This window comes from Delphinapterus leucas, chromosome 11 (genome assembly GCF_059928025.1).
Source record: "Delphinapterus leucas isolate spDelLeu-1000000601 "Yukka" chromosome 11, BTC_Dleu_Yukka2, whole genome shotgun sequence".
NCBI classification, from domain to species: domain Eukaryota; kingdom Metazoa; phylum Chordata; class Mammalia; order Artiodactyla; family Monodontidae; genus Delphinapterus; species Delphinapterus leucas.
The window spans coordinates 55,544,649-55,551,909 of NC_143139.1; the positions used below are offsets into that span (position 1 = coordinate 55,544,649).

Sequence of the window (7,261 nt, forward strand, 5' to 3'; positions counted from 1 at the left end):
CACAGCTAAACCTGAACCTTCTTCCTTGGTATATAGCCTCTGAATGGGGACCAGGGGGGGCAAACTTATGTTGAAGACAGGTGAATGTGTCATTTAGGAACTGGCCTGTGTTCTCACATTCTTTCATGATGAAAGTAATCAGAATCCACTTTTACTGGGAAAAAATATGACTGATCCTTTGTTCGAGGGTGTTTTCTTATCTTGAAAAGTGCTTTTCCCTTTGGAGTTTGTAGGGTCCCCTGACCATGTGTATGAATAACAAGCTTATCATTAGTGTCAAGGGTGCTGCGCATTTTGGAAAGCTTTGTTTCTTGAGGAATAATGAGAAGGTGAGATTAGTTCTTTTCTGAAACCATCTGCAACTGTCTCAAGCATGGCAGCTGATTCCTAAGAACAGGGCCTGGGTAGCAGCAAATACCTGACATCCACCATCTTTGAGCACAGCCTGTTACAGGAGAGTAAAGACAGACTGTGGGAAAGTCCCAAAGGCCCAGGGCAGTCTCAGCCAGTGAGACAAGTGACACTGGCCTCCTAGCATAGCACCTCCTCCTCTCCGATCCCGGGCCCTAAATATAGTTTGGTCGTGGACTCCACCACTGTGGATTCGATCCTGCCTCCTTCTGAGTGTTGAAGGGTTCCAGACTATCCCTGTGACACCATCACCTTTTCTTCTTTAGCAAGAGCACCTTATGTATCAAGCTTTACTCTTGCAGTTTAATCTCAGCCTGATCAAAGAGATGGCCTATTTTTAGTGGGCTTTTGTGCAGAGGTGTGTAGGAAGAGTTTACACACTCCAGGCACCAAGGGGAAAAATCACCAGTTGAAAGATAACAAGAGGGGGATGCATTTAGGAGAAAACTTTATTTAGTGGGGAGGAGCATGAGTTTTATGAGGTTAAGGGTCGGCTTTCTTTTTTCCCATTCATACCACTCTATCTTTCAGTTCTCTCCATTGCTATTTTGTTTCAAACCAGTGCCTCTGATTTACAGGAAATATGTAGAACTTATTAGATATGATTGTTTAGTAGGGCGTATTGGGGGGAAATTGGCTCACTCTATGGAGAAAAATAAACCAGATCCCTACCTAACATTATAAAGATAACAGAGGGCTTCCCTGGTGGCGCAGTGGTTGAGAGTCCGCCTGTCGATGCAGGGGACACGGGTTCATGCCCCGGGCCGGGCAGATCCCACATGCCGCGGAGCCTGCGTCCGGAGCCTGTGCTCCGCAACAGGAGAGGCCACAGCAGTGGCCGCAAAAAAAAAAAAAAAAGATAACAGAAAAAAGGGTGGGAGAATATTGTGACATGATGTGGAGAAAGATTTCAAAAAACTTTCAAAAATGTAAAACAAAAAAAAGGATGAACTTGATTATATCAAAGTTAAGGATTTCACAGCAAACAATACAATGGACGCTTTTAACAGACACACAAAAAACTGGAAAAGACTATTGCAACGTCCAAAATTAACAAGGGTCTGCTGTCGTTCTGGAATATAAAAGGGACTCCCAAAAACAAACAAGAAAGATATAGAATCCCCGTTAGATAAAAGGGCAAAGAATTTGAAAAGGCAGTTTTCAGAAGAGGAGTCCCCAAAGAATGAACAAGTATATGAAGAGATACTTGATGTCATTAATAAATCAGATAACTGTCATGCAGTAACCAGTAATGTATAATTGGCAGGTAAATGTCAGTTAAACAGCAAGTAGGTGCCACTTTACACTTGTTAGACTGGAAAAATTAGAAACCTAGGTGATGCCAGACATGTGGTAGGGAAGGGGCAGTGGAGATACGATGTGCAGTTGGTGGGGGGCTGCCAATCGGTGCCGTTATTCTGGAGCGCCATCTGGCAATAGCAGTCAGGTTAAATATATTCCCACCCTATGACCCAGTGACTCTGCTCATGGGTTTACACCCCAAGGAAACTCCTACGGGGCCATAAAGGAACGCCTCTGAGGTGCTTACTGTGGAGGGTGGGGGGTGGAGGCAACCTGGGGAGTGGATAAGTCAGCTCCCAGACATCTTAGACCGTGCCGGACTTAGAAGCAATGGATGAGACGTACACAGGGAACTTGGGAGGATCTTAAAACATGGTATGGAGTGAAAAACAAACCAACAAAGAAACAGATGAAGCCTACATTTACACAAGTTAAGAACGCTTGCACACAAAACAGTAACACACCTTTTGTAAGACTGCAAATAAAGGGCTTTACATTGAACAAACTAAAATGGTTGGGAGGGGGAACAAGATTGGGGATGAAAGGAAGCAAACAGACATAAAAACAAGCAAGCCAGCTGAACTTCAGAGGGCATTTCGATACTTACCTAGACCTGCAGAAGAGAGTGACAGGTGGGTGAGGAGGGTGAGAGGGACGGATCTCCCACCCACCCAGTTTTAGCTGAAACTGTAGTTGCTAATGTTTCATGAATGATTATGAATAAAAGTCCAACTGGTGACATCATCGAGAACTGCACTAGTCCTCTGATGTTAGCCTCCTGGAAGTGCTGGAGAATGCATGAGGTGGAGGAATCCGTGAGTTTGCTTGGCCCCTGGGGAGCTGGTATACTGATCCTACCCATTTTAACTATTTTCTACTGAAAAATAAAGTACCAGATTATCCGTCTAGAAGATACGGTTTATTTGTTTGGTCCTAAGTAAGACATATATAAAGGCCAAAGCTGGATCAGGTGTCTATCCATGGTCTAGCAGTTTATTGGCACAAACCCTTGCATAATATTTGGCAAAATCTATTGTTGTCACCCTTTATATAAGCTACATTCTCAGAAAATTATAGTCATGCTAGCAATGGTGTTTAATTAATCTTACTGGTAAGAGCCATCCAAGGAATTCTCTAAGGGTGAAACTCAGGGTTTCCATCCAGTTTTTCGGGATTTGACATATCAGATCCTTTAGCATCGAGGGAGGAATGGTGATTAGTTCATAGCTTGTACACAGAATAAGAATTTCACCAGTTGCTGGGTTCATCTGTTCTCTTTTAGTTCTATTTGTTTCTCTGGATTATCTCTCTTCATTAATCTCCTTGGTGGTTGTCTCATTTTCACCTTCCTGTTGGCCTAAGTCAGATTTCCCAATCTGATTATTTTTGGGCCCCACAGTTGTTGTGCCTCTCTGTCCTGTGCATTGCAGGATGTTTAGCAACATCCCTGGCCTCTTTCCACTAGATGCCAGCAACGCTCCCCAGTGTGACAACCCAGAATGTCTCCAGACATTGCCAAACGTTTCCTGGGTACAAAAGTGCCTCAGGTTAATAACCATTAACTAGACAAAGGACTTGGAACACATCAGCATTTCTGTACAAAAGGTATTTTAGAAATGTTCTTATCCTCTTTCAGGAGACAAGATACAGCATTCCTTTTGCTGCTTCTGTTACGTAAATATCGAAAACTAGAAGTTCAGAAAAGATGGTTCCAGGGAACCATCTGGCCAAATCTACTTGTGGTGAAAGGAAGAGTTGGGCCCATTTTCTGAACTAATTCAGAAACAAAACACAGAAACTGACTCTCCACACAGAGTTAACAGGGTACTTAGGGCAAATGTGTTTTTTGTGCCTCTGTTTTCCAGGGTAATTGCTTCCGTTTTCTTTTTGCCACATCTAGGGTTCTCTAAGATTTGCAATAGGAGAACAATCCTGGTATTCTTGAATTGGTTCCTTTGACTCAATAGCCACTGCCATAAATACTGTCTTAAAAATTAGGGTTCACAGAACTAAGAAACACAGAAAGCATGCGAGGGGACTCCCCTGGTGACACAGCGGTTAAGAATCCACCTGCCAATGCAGGGGACATGGGTTCGAACCCTGGTCCGGGAAGATCCCACATGCCGCGGAGCAACTAAGCCCATGCACCACAACTACTGAGCCTGTGCTCTAGAGCCTGTGAGCCACAACTACTGAGCCCACGAGCCACAACTACTGAGCCCGCGTGCCACAAATACTGAAACCTGGGCTCCTAGAGCCTGTGCTCCGCAACAAGAGAAGCCACCACAGTGAGAAGCCCACACACTGCAACGAAGAGTAGCCCCCGCTCGCTGCAACTAGAGAAAGCCCGCACGCAGCAATGAAGACACAACATAGCCAAAAATAAAGAAAGAAATAAAGCTATGAAAAAAGGAAAGAAAGCATGTGAAAGGATTGAGGATCTACCTGAGAGTATTCCATAAGACAAAATGAGGAAGATCCTTGCTTATTCCTATTGATACCACAGCACTTCAGAAAATGACCGATGTTGATCATATAGATGATGGTTGTGAAGAGGAAAAGGAATTAGATTCTGAACTGGCTCCTGCTTAGGAATTTTTTACAGTTGTAGTTATTATTCCCCCTTAACTGATATAGGACCAGGTTTAGGGAGATTAGATGCCCTAAGAGGGTCCTCCAACTGCACACCAGAGGTGCTAAATCCTCTAGAATTATAGTGGAAAGAACAAAGGCAATTGATTTTTTTCTAGTTCCATATTTTGATTGAGGAGATTGATATGTAAAATGGGTAAGGAGCAGAATTTATCACCATGATGATGAGGCCGGCTTTTGTGGGGAGTGAAGGTTTGAGAAAAACGCTGGAGAAAAGGAAGATGTGGTAGACATTGGGAAGCATATGAAACAAAACAAAAATAGAAGCCCAAAGAGAAATGGCAAGCTTTCTGAATGAAAGAGCTCAGCAGCCTGGAGAACAGGGGATCCCGATAAGCAAATGACTCAAGTGGAAAGGGAGAAAAGGATGCCTTTTCTCTGCAGTTCGTGGTGAATCCACGGGGGCATCAATTCCCAGTCGGGCCAGTCACCCACACAGTACTGCCTGGGGCTCCCGGCCTTTTCACATAAACTCCCTCAGCTCCTCACGCTGCCAGTGAGGTGGGGCAGAGAAGAGCCCATTTCAGAGATAAGGATAGGAGAGAGAGAGGAGGGGGCCTTGTTCAAGTTCACAAAGCCACTCAGAGGGAAGTCACACACCGGGTTTCTCATCCTCATTCCATCACACCACATGGCTGCCTGGGCTCAGCAGACTTTATGATAAGAAGGTCTTAGAACAATGATTGAGGATTGAATCAATTTCTCTAGAGAAGGAGGAAGCTAGAGGGGAAACACTAAATAAGAGGGGTGTATGGTTAAATGAGTCTTTTCTTTAAACTAATGGTAAATTATATGTTTCTCCATTCTATTGAAAATATGTTTTCCAAAGCTTAGCTGAACTGGGCTGCAATGGATGCCTGGAGCTGTGGAGGCGATGCCCCAAGAAATAGATGGTACCCTTAAAGAGGGGAGAGAGTAGCCTTCTTTGTTCTGGAGGGGCAGTCATCCCTAAATTCTTGGATGACAGAGAAAAAAGCTCCTGGGCTTTTATCTTTGCTGACCTGGGGATGCTGGCTCAGGGCAGAGTCATCATCTCTGGAGAACAGAGAGAGAATGCAGTAAGTAGGGCTTGGCCTCCTTGCACCTCTGGCTTGTGGACTACGTTTAATGCAGAGCAGAGCTGAGCCTGTTCTTGGAATGGATGAGCCCAAACGACTAAGCCGCTGGACGTTGTGACCATTCATCCAGCGGGTGGAAGTTTCCAGAGCTCAGGAGAAGATGGGCTAAGCAGGCAATACAATCAGGCACAGGAGAAGAAATCATTTTGTTTTTGCAACTTCAGTCTGCGTTGGGTAAAAACTCATTTAAGAGTAAAGAGAGAATTTCTTCATCTGATCTGGGCAACTGCTGGCTTGAATTTATGGCTGAATTCAACCACCTGGGCTCATTGAATGAGCCATTATTCAGTTTTCAGTGCAAGGAGGAAATAGAGGCCACCTCAAATTTTGATGAAATATTGAGGAAATTAAATAATTCTTTGGACAAAGATGCATAAGGGATGGAGGGAAGCAGAGATAAATGAACTCTCCTGGTCCTCCACAAAATGTATGATTCTATTTGTGTATAATATATCACTTTGGATTTAGGAACACAAATTGATTATATTTCAAAAGCAGCTAAGTAGAAACTTATTTGAATTTGAGCAATAGATAAAGCCAAAGAGAAGAGAATAGAAGATTTAAGTTGAAACATCCAAGAAAATAGCTTTAGGAGGCTGGGAGAAGGTTGGGGTTCCTGCGTTTTAGCAGCGTTGCATTGGGGCCTGATTGCATAGTCCATATATAATGCTTCAGGAACGTGGGTGCCGTTCCCAGGTGCTAACACTGTTGACCAACACAGAGAACCATCAACGTAGAGCATTTCTTCCAACATTATTACCTTTTCGTCCTTTGAGAAAAATTTGTTCAAGAAAATGTCATTGCTGTCATGTAGATGGGATGGCCCAGTTGGATGCAATGTCTTGTAAAAATGTGCTAATGTTATAGCACATGATAACATTGCATAATGAGAGGAGCTGGGGAAGGAAGGAGAGGGTCCTGCTAACTTTCATCTGTCAGAAAAATGAAGAGGACCATGGCTAGGCTTCAAGTTGGAGCACTGCCCCCCTGTACACATGCATATAAGGTCCAGGTGGACTTAAGCAGGGAGGACCCAGAAAGGCCTCCAAGGTTGGAGAGACTTAGGCCTGGCTCCCGTGGGGCATCCTCCGGAATTCTGGGCAAACTGCTGGTAGATTCAGGGCCCTACAGAGAGCACAGCATTGTCGAAGTGCACTGGACAAGAGTGTGGGCTCTTGAGTCAGATAAACCTGGGCTTGAACCCAAGCCCTGCCACTTCCTAGCTATGTGATTTTCGTCAAATTACTTCTCTAAAGCCTCTGTTTTCTTCATCTTTAAAATGGAGATAGGGACTTCCCCGGTGGTCCAGTGGTTAAGACTCTGCGCTTCCACTGCAGGGGGTATGGGTTCGATCCCGGTCGGGAACTAAGATCCCACCTGCCGCGCGGCCAAAAAAAAAAATAATAATAAAGAAAGCATTGGTCTGCTAAGGTATATTATTTGGATAAAAGAATAACAACTAACATTGAGAAATGAAAGACTCTTCTAAAAAATAATAAAGTAAAATAGAGATAATAGTATATCAGTTCATAGGATTCCTGTGGGGATTAGTGGGATTATCTGTTTTTACACGCTATGGTGAACACTCAATAAGTGGTAGCAATTAGGGCTATTTTGTTTTTGAGCTCCTAGTCAAGCTTCATCATATGACAGAAATAGTGAGCGCAGCACTCATTAGCATGGCCTTCCAGTTAAAGTTGGGAGCTGCCAACAAACAGCCACCCAGGAACTCCTTGGAGGAAGTTAGTCAATGTCCCATCCCCATGATACAGTCCTGG

The 7,261-nt window shown here is 44.0% G+C and overlaps 1 protein-coding gene across 3 annotated transcripts in view; it reads left to right on the forward strand.

Annotated features, from left to right (window-relative positions):
- RAB3IP (RAB3A interacting protein) overlaps positions 1-7,261 on the forward strand; it is a 190,231-nt gene that overhangs the window by 30,580 nt on the left and 152,390 nt on the right. The window lies entirely within an intron of this gene.